The sequence below is a fragment of the Vicia villosa genome, linkage group LG5 (assembly GCF_029867415.1).
Source record: "Vicia villosa cultivar HV-30 ecotype Madison, WI linkage group LG5, Vvil1.0, whole genome shotgun sequence".
Classification (NCBI taxonomy): Eukaryota; Viridiplantae; Streptophyta; class Magnoliopsida; order Fabales; family Fabaceae; genus Vicia; species Vicia villosa.
The window spans coordinates 172,333,631-172,348,658 of NC_081184.1; the positions used below are offsets into that span (position 1 = coordinate 172,333,631).

General features: G+C 31.6%; 1 long non-coding RNA gene across 1 annotated transcript; it reads right to left on the reverse strand.

The window, feature by feature from the left end:
• Positions 1 to 4,445: 4,445 nt before the first annotated feature.
• LOC131608230 (uncharacterized) lies at positions 4,446 to 5,419 on the reverse strand. The gene is made up of 2 exons (XR_009285536.1): positions 4,949 to 5,419; positions 4,446 to 4,634 (listed from the first exon to the last, which is right to left on the reverse strand). It is a non-coding gene; the product is annotated as an uncharacterized LOC131608230 (long non-coding RNA).
• Positions 5,420 to 15,028: the final 9,609 nt, after the last annotated feature.

Below are 15,028 nucleotides of genomic sequence, written 5' to 3' on the forward strand. Positions count from 1 at the left end.
GTGGATTAATATCATCTCTAACTTCCGATGGACGGGGTGTCCGACGCTGGTAGACCTGCAATGGAGGTTTAATGGGTGTGGGAATGACAGAAGGGACATCTTGAGCATCTAAGTTACAAGTCTCATCGGGTGACACAGAGGCAGAGAAAAATGGGGAACCTTCAAAGAATGTAACATCAGAGGAAACAATGTACCGTTGAAGTTGAGGACAGAAACAACGATATCCTTTTTGTATACGAGAGTAGCCTAGAAAAATACATTTTAGAGATTTGGCAGAGAGTTTGTCTTTACCTGGACTAAGATCATGAACAAAGCATGTGCAACCAAAGACGCGAAGCGGAATGTGATAGAGGTCATGTTGTGGATTCAAGATAGAGTATGGAATTTGATCTTGAAGGACCGATGAAGGCATTCAGTTGATAAGATAACAAGCTGTGAGGATGGCATCACCCCAAAAACGAGAAGGTACATTATGGTGAAGTAAAAGAGTCCGAGCGGTTTCAACTAAATGACGATTCCTCCGTTCGGCAACACCGTTTTGTTGTGGTGTATGAGCACATGATGATTGGTGAATAATTCCCTGTGATGTTAAAAAAGATTGAAACTGGGATGACATATATTCACGAGCATTATCAGTACGTAAAATTTTAATGGAAGTGTTAAATTGATTTTTAATTTCAGCATAAAATTCTTGGAATATTTGGAAAACATCTGAACGATTTTTCATTAGAAATAACCAAGTACATCGTGAGAAATCATCGATGAAAGTTACAAAATAGTAATATCCTAAGGTAGACTTCACACGACTAGGACCCTAAATATCAGAATGAACTAAAGCAAATGGTGATGCAACACTTTTATTTACTCGTTGACAGTAAGTACTACGAGTATGTTTGCCTAATTGACACGACTGACACTCAAAAGATGAAAGCTTAGAAAAACCAGGAACTAAAAGACGCATTTTATTAAGACTAGGGTGACCCAAACGTTGATGTGTAAGGTCTTAAGAAGAAATTGAACATGCCACCGGTAGAGATAGATGATATAATCCTCCAGATTCACTCCCTGCTCCAATCGTCCGTCCTGTACGTCGATCCTGAACATAAACAGAATTATTATTAAAAATGATTGAACAATCAAGAGTATGAGTAAGCTTATGAACAGATATCAGGTTAAAAGGACAACCAGGAATGTAAAGAACAGACTCTAAAGACAGGTTTGGAAGTGGGTGTGCCTGACCGAGGCCTTGAACTTTGATTTTAGAACCATCAGCCACAGTGACAGAAGGCAAAGAATCAGAATAAGACAAGTGAGATAAAAGTGATTTATTACCAGTCATATGATCAGAGGCACCAGAGTCAAGGACCCAAGGACCAAGAGAAGATGTAGATACAAAGGCTACAGGATTACCCGACTGAGCAACAGCAACAGATGATGATGGTTGATGGGCTGCTTTGAATTGGAGAAAATCATTGTAATCAGCGGCGGAAATTGTAATGTCTTTAGTGTTGTCCGGTTGAGCAACGGCAGCGACCCGTGGTTGTCGTTGTTGTTCTCTTGCCTTTGTACGACAATCAGCTTCAATGTGACCGTAACGATTGCAATAGTTACAACGAATACCATGACGTTGTCCACCCCTTCCGCCGGTTCGTCCACCACGACCATGATAGTTGGAAGCAAGAGCAGATGATTCAGTGGGAGAAGGAGTGGAGACCGGTCCAAAGGCGTGAGGTGTAGCCAAACGCAATAGTTGTTCACTAACTGCTTCATAGTTTGGAACATTGGATCCTGATAAAATCTGGTTCCGGACAGAATCAAGCTCTGATGGTAGTCCGGCAAGTGCCACGATCATGAAATACTTACTTTGTTGTTCAGCATAAGTTGTTGGATCTTTGGTAAAGGGCATTAGGGTTGTGAAATTTGCCTTTAACGCGTCAAGCTTACTCAGATAGGCTTGCATATCCATATTCTCCAATTTCAAAGAGTTGAGTTTGGTGATGACGCTGTAAAGATTATGGACATCATTGGAGAACACTTTCTTAGCCTTTTCCCAAACCTCATAGCAAGTGGTAAAGGCTTGGTATTGTGCTTGAAGATTAGTTGCTATGGAAAACCATAACACAGTGCATAGAGAAGCATCTGTTTGTTTCCACTTATCGCGTTTGGCGGCGGTAATATTTTCTGCTTTTGTAGTTAAGTGATCTTCATGTCCTTGACCATGAAACCACATTTTGACAGCACCAGCCCATATATTATAATTGGCTGTTCCGGTGAGTTTCTCACACGGGATAAGTGGAACCTTCGTAAAAGTGGCGGAATCGGTATCTCCCATGATTTTTGGTTGCTTGGATGCAAAATCCGAGAGCAAATCTGGAAAAAGCACAGGAAGGCGATGTCGGCGGCGAAAACGGCGACGACAGAGGCGTGTGAGGGCGCGTTGTAAGGCGGACCGCGGCGGCGATTTGTGATACCTGCCGATTGGAAGGAGACGATGCCGACCGTATGGTTACTTCACCGGAAAAGTCGTCAGGAGCGGTGGTGCGCTCATGTAGTGCCGTGAATGGCCGGATGTTTTGCGGAAACGAAAAAAAAATTCTCTGGAAGACAGTGGGTCAACCAGCTCTAGATACCATGTTGTGATTGTATTTCTGTGTGTCGAATATGATCACACATGCTGTATATTTATATGCAAAATATGTATACACAATAGGTAATGATATAATTTACACTTATGACTAATTGAATACAAATCAATACTAATTGATTTGTAACCGATTCTCAACATTTAGAAACAACAAATTTTATTTAACTTCAAGAACATACCTCACATTTCGTAAAAGGAACTCACGGTTGTCAAACATCTCTAACCTAAGAGTTTCAGTACCATGAAACTTGAAAGTCTAAATGTTATTAAGTTGAAAGACTCAACTCCAAAGTCTTAAATATTTTTTCTTTGGGCATGTGCGATAAGAGTATCCTACTATCTTAAAATCATGACCTAGCTCTTGTTTATATCCAATTTCGTTACCACTAACACATCGCCACTATTATAATTATCTTTATTTGAGACAACCACAATATCAACAAAGTCACCCTTACTCCTCTTTAAAGAACAATCATTTTTGAAGAGCTCCGAGTTGTAACAAATAAAACATATGTACTTCAACTTTTGAAACCCATTAGACTTGGACTTATTGTTTAATTAATTATTTTCATAAGCAAAAATAGGTGTTGCCCCTATACAAGAATGAACTTTTTGAGAAGATAGATTAGTGTTAGCTAGTAGAGTAAAAGGAATTTTTGGATAAGGCAGAACAAGTGCAGAATTTAATGAATGAAGGGAATCCAAGTTCTAAAACATTGGGTACTGTCTGAGTTGGAAGAATCCGAAGCAAGAATATGTCCTACAACGTACCACAATATATATGTGGACCTTTCTTTCTCCTCATGCAACTGCTATAGTAGTAGTAGTACTACTACATTCTTGGCCTTCACAATAATATTCTCACAACCATGGTAAATTCTATATTTGAGACACAATTAAATATTTGAAATTCATTACAATGAAATTTTTTTTTTTACAAGACTAAAACAAAACAAAATTAGGATCTCAAAAAAAAAGTGCATGAAGTGTGGTTGAATTAGTAGTTATGTATAAGAGAAGGAGAAACATGCATGATGATATCAAGAATATAAAAGATTTTGACATAAGTCGGTTCAAATGATAGTTATGCAAGGATATTCAACTGTAAACGAAAATTTGAATCTACATTATCTCACTTATTCTCTTTTAAGGGGAAATGAAATTTCGGTTATTAAACTATAAATTCAAAAATGACTATGTCTGACCATAAAATCAACACATTATTATTTTTTAGTAGTACCATTGATAACTCAGTCTATTTTTATTTGCGCTCATCTAAAGAATATTTGAAGAACCTAGTATGAAGATAGAGAATCGAGTTGTCAAGTCTTCAGAAAATTGAGAATGATTTTATCAAAACCAAAGCAAGCAGGTGTTTCAAAGCAATTTTTATTGACGTTAATAATAATGCAAAAGAAATTGAAGAAGTTTCATTTGATGAACCGGTTTTAATAAAATCAGATGTGCGATAAATTAAAAATAAAAGTTTAATATTTTTAACTTATAGAAAAGACTAAAATTCAAAATATAAAAAATTAGTCGAACACACTACAAAATTTTTCTAATTATTTCTGAGTCTCTTTGATTTTCTTTTAATGTATTCACAATATTCTCTCTAATAATAGAATCAAAAACCTTATATTTAGAACACCATAAAATACTAACTACCATAAAATAAAAACATAAAGAAAATAATAAAAATGTTTAACTAACAAAAACTAAAATAGAAGTAAAGAAGAAATGAAGAATATTTAACATAGAATATAAGCTTAACAGATCCAATAAAAACTAGACTAACCAATTGAACAAAAATTTAATATCATAAACAAATTGAGAATACACAAAAAACCACACCAACAAAAACAAGAATAAGTAGAAGAAGTTCAAAACCGCAGCTTCCACTAGATCATGAATTAATGCCATCCAAGCAAATTCTGCATGACATCAACAAACAGGTCTCTAGCAGCCACAGCATGTGCACATCTCCAATCTGCCAAATACATATTAAGGTTAATAGCCATATATTACTACTATGCTTAATTAGAGCCACAAACATACAATCTATATTATAAAATTGCGACATGATACAAATATTAATATCAGAGCCGTCTTTGAAAGTGTCATAGATTGGCTACAACCGAAAGTCTCAAATTTGTCACTGATAAATTGTGGATAAATAACACCTTATCATAGATTTGGCAAAATTAAACTCTGACTAAATAGGGCCGATGGCTATTTTGTCTCAGATGAATTTTTCAAAAACTTAAGACGATTAACATGGATAATAATTGAATGTAATCATACATATATCTGCATTAGACACTTGGATAGTGACACATATCACACATCAAACATGTCTTAACATTTGCATCGCTATTTGGTCGCAACATAAAAAAAAATTGGGAATAGAGGAAAGTTAATGGAAATTGGAGGAAGAAGGTGATGACAGAAGCATAGAGAGCACAAAGGAGTGAGATGCACAATCCATTGATGCAGCCAGCAGGTCCTACAAATGCATATCATCATCTGTGCTCTCTATCTTCTGTCAACAACATAATTCCCTATTAACTCCTCCTCCACCCCTTTGATAAAAAAGGAAAATTAAGAGTCATGTAAGAGAAAATAGAATCTGCAGAGTGTTTGATATCTCTTGCTGCATAAGGAGCAAGTATTTATAGGAGGGAAATGCATAGTAAAGGGTCTTGAAATAATATTCCATTAGACTAGTTATAGTACCAAAGCAATTACACTTTCCATCTACTCTCTCTTTTCCATTTTGTAACACTTACTTTATGTTTATTAAAATCATATTTGTAGAGATTATCATGTTTAATAAACGTTTAACATGTTCATTTTCATGCAGCTCTATCTTATTCATAAGGAAATTAAATAGATTTAAATATTTAATTGATCTCTACAAATATTGTTATTTTTTAATTCTTATAATTGATTTATGTATTGTTTTTTCTTTTTGCAAGTATTGTTTTATTTTATTTTTTGTTTTAATCTTATTTTAATTTTACAAAATTTATTTATATTAAAAATTATTCTTTTAATATTTAGAATACTTGATTTTAATTTTTATGTCACTAAAATCAAATATTTTATCTATTTTGAAGATTTAATATAAATTAATTTTGTAACAAGTGTAAGTTAATGGTTTAGGGTTTAATCTTTGTCGGTACTATTTATTTATATTTATATATTGATATAAAAAAGTATTGGTATTTATAAATTAACAATTTTTAAAAAACTGTAATAATTAAAATAAAAGAAAATATATTTGCAAGAATAAAAGTCAAACAAAAAAGTTATAACTATAAAATAAAATAAAAAATGTAGTATATTTGAAAATTTAAATTTTATATATATATATATATATATATATATATATATATATATATATATATATATATATATATATATATATATATATATATATATATATATATATATATATATATATATATATATATATATATATATAATCTCGGCTAAGCTCACGAATTCTTCAATTTATATTTTAAAGTATTTTAATTGATTTAAAAATATATATAAATGAACTATATGAGATATAAATCTTCAACCAAGTTATTGAAAGGGATAACATTTTATTGTATATGTGATTTAATTTCACATCATGATAGTATATGTATCCTTGAAAAATGACACACACATGTATGTATTCTTCTATGAATCATATTAGTTCCTTCAGGCATTTTTCTTTCTCAATTAATCATCACCAATAAAGATGTTTAATAAGTCAAATTTATTTTATAAAATTTTATTTTAAACTGACAATCATAATAATTTCTAATATTATTTTTAATTATGTTATCTATTTTTTACTTTTATAATAACTAATGCCTTTATTCCTAAAAATTTATAAATTAAATTTTAGAAAAATAATTATTTAATATTTATGTAAAATTAGTTAATGTGAGTTGAAAAAATATATATTATCTATATTTAGTTAGGGAGATAATACTCTATAAAATATTTTTCTAATTAAAGATAAATCTATAAAAATTCTATTAATTATTTAATTAATTCTCATAATTTTCATGAATAAATTTTATTTTTAAAAATGAAGATAATAGTATATATATTATCATTTAGAGGTGTAACTTTTTTTATTTTTCATATATTGAGAGGTGCAATTTTTTAATTAATTTTTGAAATATTGAGAGGTGCAATTAATAGGATATCTATAAAAACAACGTTATTGGTACAGCATGCACGTGCAATTAATATGTAGGATATCTGCAATTATTCTGAGTCTATATATTTCCAAAGTCTTCTAGAATTAACTTGTTAGTCCTCAATCCTGATGGTGTTATTCATAATTGTGATTCTCATCTATCTTGTTCAATCACTTACAGTCAGTGGTCTGTGGACCCCGTGTCTGGAATTTGGCACTTTCGTTACAAGTGGGCTGATGAGTAATAGAGACGAGGTAGTGTTTACTACCTCATATTCATCTTTTGGAAATCAAAAAATGTCTTTTGCATCAATTATATACTTATCTTATTCATCTCCGTTCAGATAAAAAAAATGTTAGAATATAATTGGCCAATAGAATAACTAACTAGGACTTAGTTAAGAGGTTGTTAGCTATGAGTGTGATTACTTACTATATATACGATTGATTATTTATGTAATAAATATTGTTGAGTTGCATCGTTCAATAATAATTTTTTCTCATATTCTAACAAGTGGTATTTAGAGCACTGGTTGATGATCCAGGTGTGCCTCTTTTATTCAAGAAACACAGTTTTGATATCGTGGTGAGAGAAAGTCGTTATTCTCGTTATCTTTATTATCCTTTTGTACCAGTCCCTCATCTGAATCATTTCCATGGTTGATTCATTTGAATTCTTGACACCAGCAATTTCCAAATTTGATGGATTCTACAATTATTGAGCCATAGGGAATTGGTGGAGAATGGTGTTACGATTGCACCACTAGATGCAGTGTCAGAACAAAGAAAAGTTGCAGAAGAGAGCATGCTCAAAGATCTCAAGGCCAAGAACTATCTGTTTCAAGCAATTGATCAAAAAATTCTTGAAATAATTCTGAATCGCAACACATCCAAACATATCTGGGAGTCCATATGCAGGAAGTATCAAGGGTCTATGAAAGTGAAGAGAGCTCAACTGCAGGATTTGCGTCAAGAGTTTGAAGTTTTTTGCATGAAGGATAACAAAAATAATTGATGAATATTTTGTAAGAACTTTGGCTATTGCAAATAAGATGACTGCTCAAGGTGAGAAGATGAAGCAAACAACCATTTTTGAGAAGGTGTTGAGGTTTATGACCATAGAATTCAATCATATGGTGTGCTCCATAGAAGAATCGAATGATGTTACATCCTTGTCCATTGATGAGTTACATAGTAGTCTCTTGGTGCATGAACAAACGATGAAGATCAATCAAGAAAAGAAGGATGAACAAGTGTTAAAGATTGCAAGTTAGGGTGGTATCAACAATCGAGGTAGGGGACGTGGTGGCTTTCATGGTCGTGGTAGAGAAAGACTTAGCAGAGATCATATCCAATGTTATAAGTGCCACAAGATAAGGCGCTATCAGAGTGAATGCCCAAGTTGGCAAGAGAGTGGTACCAACTTTGCTGAATTCGATGAAAGTGAAGAGTTATTACTCATGGCTCAAAAGGAAGACACAAAAACCAATAATTAAGTGTGGTTTCTAGACTTGAGACACAATAATCATATGGTTGGAACACAAGAATCGTTGTTCAATTTTGATGAAAGATTTCGTGAATCTATCAAGTTATGGGAAGACTCCAAGATGCAAGGGATTGGAAAGGGAAATTTAAAGCTTCACATGATTGGCATCACTCAAGTAATCATTGTTGTGTATTACTTGCCAGGCTTGAAGAATAATCTTCTAAGTGTTGGTCAACTAATGCAAAAGGAACTTACAATAATGTTCAAAGATGAAGGTAGCAAAGTACATCATGTTGATAGAGGATTGATTATGAGCACAAAGATCTCATCCAACAGGATGTTTGTTGTGTTTGCACCTGTTGTTCTTCTCATGTGCATGAAGATTTCTTCAAAAAATGTCACGCACCTGTGGCATTGCAGATATGGCCATCTGAGCTTCAAAGGCCTTGACACACTCATCAAGAATGAGATGGTGAGGGGAATGCCTAGTTTGAAAGGCCTGGAGGAAACTTGTTCATATTGCTTGATGGGAAAGCAACATAGATAAGCCATACCAAAGCAAGCAACATGGAGAGCCAAAGAAAAGATTGAGTTAATCCACTCAGATGTGTGTGGACCCATCAAGCATGCATCAAACGGTGGGAGAGGGTGTTTCATTACATTCACATATAACTTTAGTAGAAAGACATTGATTTATTTTTTTGCATGGAAAAATTGGTGTTTTTTATGTTCTCAAATAATTTAAAGCCTTAGTAGAAAAGAGTTTGGCCTCTACATCAAATTTCATAGGACATATAGAGGAGAGGAGTTTACATCAAATGTTTTTTGTGATTTCTGCAGTCTTCATGGCATCAAGAGGCAATTGATAACTCCTTATACTCCACATAAAAATGGAGTATCAAATAGAAAGAATAGGACTCTCATGAATGTGATAAGAAGCATGATGACAAGTAGAAATGTTCCTAAGAATTTTTGGCCTGAAGCAGCCAAATGAGCAGCATATGTAATCACTAGAAGTCCAACATTATATGTGAAGAACATGACTTTAGAAGAGGCATTGAGTGGTTTTAAGCCCTCAGTGCATCACTTCAAGGTGTTTGGGTGCATATCTTATGTACACATCCTAACGTGCACATAAATAAAAGTTAGATTTCAAGAGTACAAAGTGTATCCGCCTGGGAGTTAGTGAAGAATCAAAGGCTTACAAGCTCTATGATCCCGTGAATAAAAAGATCTTGATCAACAAGGATGTGGCTTTTGAAGAAAAAGACAAGAAGGTCAGGAATGGAACAAGCATGACAAATAAGATAAGACTCAATCAACCAGCAATGTTAATAGAGAAGAGGTAGACATAGAGAGTGATGAAGTTAAAGTGATTGATGATGGAGTGCGTGTTGAAAATGATGGCTCTCAATATAGGGAAGCAATGTAGGAAGTGTGAGTGGGGACAGTGCAACTAAAGCTTGATATATTTGCTTGCTACCAAGCCTGGCCTTGCTTATTCATTATGTTTGGTAGCTAGATACATGGAGAAACCAACTGAAATTCACCTGGCAGCTAAAAAAAGAATCTTAAGGTACTTAAAGGGAACTATGAATCTAGGAGTCTTGTACAAGATGAATGATGAGCTAGTCTTGCAAGGGTGGTCAGACTCTGATTATGCAGGAGATACTGATGACAAAAAAAGAACCACATGGTATGTATTCAAGCTTGGATCATGTCCCATATCACGGTCTTCAAAGAAGCAGCCCATTGTGAATCTTTCAAGCACTGAAGTTGAGTTTGTTGCAGCAGCCTCATGTGTTTGTCAAGCAGTGTGGCTTCAAAGCATTCTTTAAAATCTTGGTTAGATTCAAAGCCAAGGCACATTCATCATGTGTGACAACATTTCCACAATCAAGTTGTCAAAGAACCTGGTGATGCATGGAAGATGCAAACAGATAGATGTAAGGTTTCGTTTTCTTAGAGACTTGACCAAAGATGGTACAATTAAGACGAAGCATTGCAGCAAAGGATAGAAATTTTCAAATGTGCTAACTAAACCATTGAAGCTCGATACTTTTAACTACATCAGAACAAGAATTGGAGTTTATTTTATTTGATTCTTATTGACAATCTGCACGAGTCTAATGTATGTATCATGTTGTGATCTATATCTTTTGCTAGTTTCAGATTAGGGGTTATGTTAGAATATAATTAGCCAATAGAATAACTAACTAGGAGTTAGTTAAGAGGTTGTTAGATATGAGTATGATTTCTTGCTATATAAGCAATTGATCATTCATGTAATAAAATGATGTTGAGCTGCATAATTCAATAATAACTTTCTCTCACATTCAATCAAAAAATATGTTTAGATTTTGAAATTCAGAGACACCGTTCGGGCTTTGGAGTTCAGAAACATCATGTAAGAAAAGAGATATGGCATTACATTGCATTGTTACTACACTCTAGGATTAAAAAGTAAAAAACTCAAACTCTTCCAAAACATCATAGCATTCTTAATCAAAATTTTCACTTGCAAACAACATTTAATTATATTTATACATCAAAAGGAGCAATATCAGTTGGAATGACATGTAATGTACTCATATAACATTGATCATTATATAGATAATCTATTTTTCCTATCTGTATCATGAACGTATAATCCGAAAAATTAAAATCTGGATTATATAAGGGTTGGTCCAGAAATTGGAATATGGAGTAGATCAATGTTGATTGAAATTGTCTGATTTTTTGCGTTGGTTGTAGCTATGATGCACTGTGATTTTGTGATAAAACACCATGATCAATGATCAAAGATCCTTATGTTGTAGTTAAAGATAATGCATAATCTACTTTTCCAGTATGTACCATGAATGTATAATCCGAAAATTGAAATATGGATTATATAAGGGCTGGCTCGAAAATTGGAATTCGGAGTCGTTCAATGTTGATTGAATTTGTCTAATTTATTTTTATTGGTTGTAGTTATGGTGCACCCTGATTTTGTGATAAAACACTCTAATCACTGATCAAAGACCTTTATGTTGTGATTAGAGCTAATGCATATAAAAATGGTGATATGAAATTACCCCCAACAACTTTTTAATGTTTGAAATGAATTTACCAATAAACATAAGTTTACTTTATGTGAACATATATTTTGAATGAGTTTGCATAAAGGCTGTCAAATTAAGGTTTGGCATTGTTATTGGGAGGTTGAATTTTGATTCTTATAGAAGACATGTATTTGTTACGATGAGAGGTGAAAGAAGTAGCGAGTATATAAGACCTATCTGGATGTCCTTTTCAGCTGTGCAAATACCGCAAGAAGAATAATACATGGACATTTAATGCGATTTGTGGTGTACATAATCATGGTTTGGAGGATCACAAGTTAGATGGCCTTCGAATTGTATGTCGTGTGAATGATGAAGAGAATAAACTTGTTTCTGACATGACATTGAACATGGTTCCTCGTAAAAACATAGTATCCAATATGAAAATGAAAATACTTAAAGTATCTCAAATATTAGGCAAGTATACAATATTCGCACCCAAAACAATCTGGCGATAAGATGTCCAAGATCTGAAATGCAACAATTGTTGAAACTGTTGGATGATGATTATTATGTTGGAAAAATAACAAAAAATGAAATTCTACGCACGCGCAAGCATACCCACAAAAGAAGAAAAAAATAAATAAATTCAAAAATAAAACTCACAAATTTATTATTCAACTTGAAATTTTACAAGGAGAAAATTTCAAACCCTCCTATACAATTGCAATTTAGGAGAAAATTGCAAACCCTCCAAACTGTAATTTTTTGAACGTTGAATTTTGTTATACGGATATGCGGTAAAGTGTTATCGTAGGTGTCATATTACTAAGTGCATGTTTGGTTTGAGTTTTGGAAGAGCCAAAAGCAATTCTAGAGGTATAAAATGGATTCTAAGTAATTTTAAGATGTTTGGTTAGGCAAAAGTAGAATTGATTCTATTTTCAAAATTGATTCTACTTGAAGATAGAATTTGTAGCTTCTCACTCTAGAATTGATTCTAGATAATTTTTGCACTAAAACTTACTATTCAACTCACTTTTACATAAATATATACAAACATGAATTAATTATGATAAATTCAATTCTAATAGAATCAATTATACTAAACTCGGTTAGAATCAATTTTTTTCACTTCCAATCTAAAAACATTAGTGTTAGAATCAATTCTGATATATATAATGGATAACAAAGATATAGAACCATAATGCCACGAAGGATAAAGTGACTATAATAATTTGATTTGGCACCACATTGGTCGGATATGGTAATGGGGTGACCCATCTATTATGAGTTTTCATACTTGTCATTCCATTCCAATATTTCATTCAATTTGTCTTTAAGTTAGTTGAATAATATAGTGTATAGTTCAAAATCGAACCAATTCTCTTATCTAATACTATTTTCTAACTTATACTTTTTCAACCCTCACTTTCGGAACCAGTCAAAAGTTGTGAAGATATATAATATTTGATCATATTTGATTCATTTTCCCCACTTCTTCACAACTATATATACTCACAACTAAATACTATATTCTATAGAGAGCCATAACACAACATTATATTGGTATCAAAGTCGTGTACCCAACCCCAACCAATAATCAAATATCTAAAAAGTAAAATCTAAAAAGTTCTAAGATACACATTCTCTATTCTGAAAACAAAAAATTAAGATGCATGGCCTCAAATGGCACATACAATATATTCTTCTTTTGTATTCAGTTTTGTTGAGGTGGGCTTATTGAGACAAAGGTGGAAAGAAGTTTTAAAAAATTTAAATGTATGGTTTGTATGGTGAGAAGAAAATTAATTTTAAATTAATTAATTATCTAAAATTAGTATTAATTAAAAATAAATTAAATATAAAATAATTTATGTTTTAATATTTTTAGAATAAAAAATTACTTTCATACTAAAATCACTTTGAAAAGAATCCCTCAATAATTTCAATACTAACGACAATCATATATGCGACATATTCACTCATGTGTGAGCGCCTAACAAGTGGTGAAAAATATTTATTTTCTTATTATGATAATATGTGTTTGATTTGTTGGGAAAAATAGATTGAAGAGCATAACTTTAGTTGTATTGTGTTTGATGCATAAACTAATCATGGTATTGGACAAAAAATATGACAAGAGACTGGACAAAATCATGAATTCTTGTCCCCCACTAAACTATGGGACAAATTTTTGTCCTAGACAAAAATTATCAAAATAAATATCAAAATATCATTTTTTACTCTCTTTCTCATTATTTAATATTTTAAATCATAAATATAATATTAATATTTTATATATCAATAAAAATATTATAATAAAAATGATATTATTTCATTCAATTCGACATATCAAACACATTAGAGAAAAATATTTCTATTTATTATTTTTCTTTTCTTCTCATTATTTAATATTTTGATTCATAAATATTAATATTTTTATATCAATAAAAAATATTATATAAAAAATTATCTTATTTGGTTTGCTGCATAAACATATTAAATAAAGTAGTGTAAAAAAATTATTTCTTCATCTTTTTTCCTCTTTATTATTTAATTTTTGATTCATAAATATTATATTTTATATATCAATAAATAATATTATAATAAAAATTATATTATTTTGTCTGGTGCATAGACATATCAAGCAAAATCGGAAAAAAAATTGTTCAGTGCATTAACCATCAAACAGAGTACAATACAAAAAATTGTTTTGTACTGTTCTATACTGTTTAATACTGTTCTATCTAGTACTTTATATTTTACAAACCAAACGCATGCTTTGTCACTAATACAAACTATCTATTTTTTTTTTTAAATTATTAATTTATAAATATCTAAAATTTATTTACCTTAATACATAAATAAAAAATAAATATTACCACCCGAGATTAAATCATATACCATCAATCAATTATACTCATTTAATCCAACCAAGACATATCAATTAAGCTACCCCTTCTACTAAAACTTTCTAAAATATTAAAATACCATTCTTTTTCACTCAAAAAAAAAAAACATTCTCCTTCTATCCTCTTATCTCCATTTTTCTCCCTTTAAATCTTCTTTCTCCCCCTCTCTATCATATCTTCTATCTCCTTATCTATGCCTTACGCATGTCTCATCTTTTTCTTTCTCTCTTTCTTTTAAACTCTTATCTATTATTTTATTTATATTTTATCTTTCTTTCTTATCAATATTTATATTTATAGAATAAATATAATAAATTTATTTTAATTATGTGTTATCTTCCCACAAATATCACACAAGATAAAAATTAAAAAATGGCTCAATCTCTTAATAATTTGTCATTTGCAATATTTATCTTGTTGTGATTCAAGACGGATCAAGATGTAATTTATACTAATTTTATTTTTATAATAATAATAATGCAAGTTTGTTTTTTTGACACAAAATAATGCAAGTTGGTTACTCCCTCCAAATGTATCCAACTTTTAGGTGTAGTATCCAATTGAAATGGTTGCCACTGACAGTTCTCCTATCAAGTATGGGAATCCAACATGGTGTTTGATTGACTAATTTAAAACGATTACTTTAGGCTAAGAATTTCTATTTGCTGAAAATTTAGATTATTTTGGAAGATAAATAGAGATTTCAGGATTAATTTATTATATTCTAGTGTATTACCA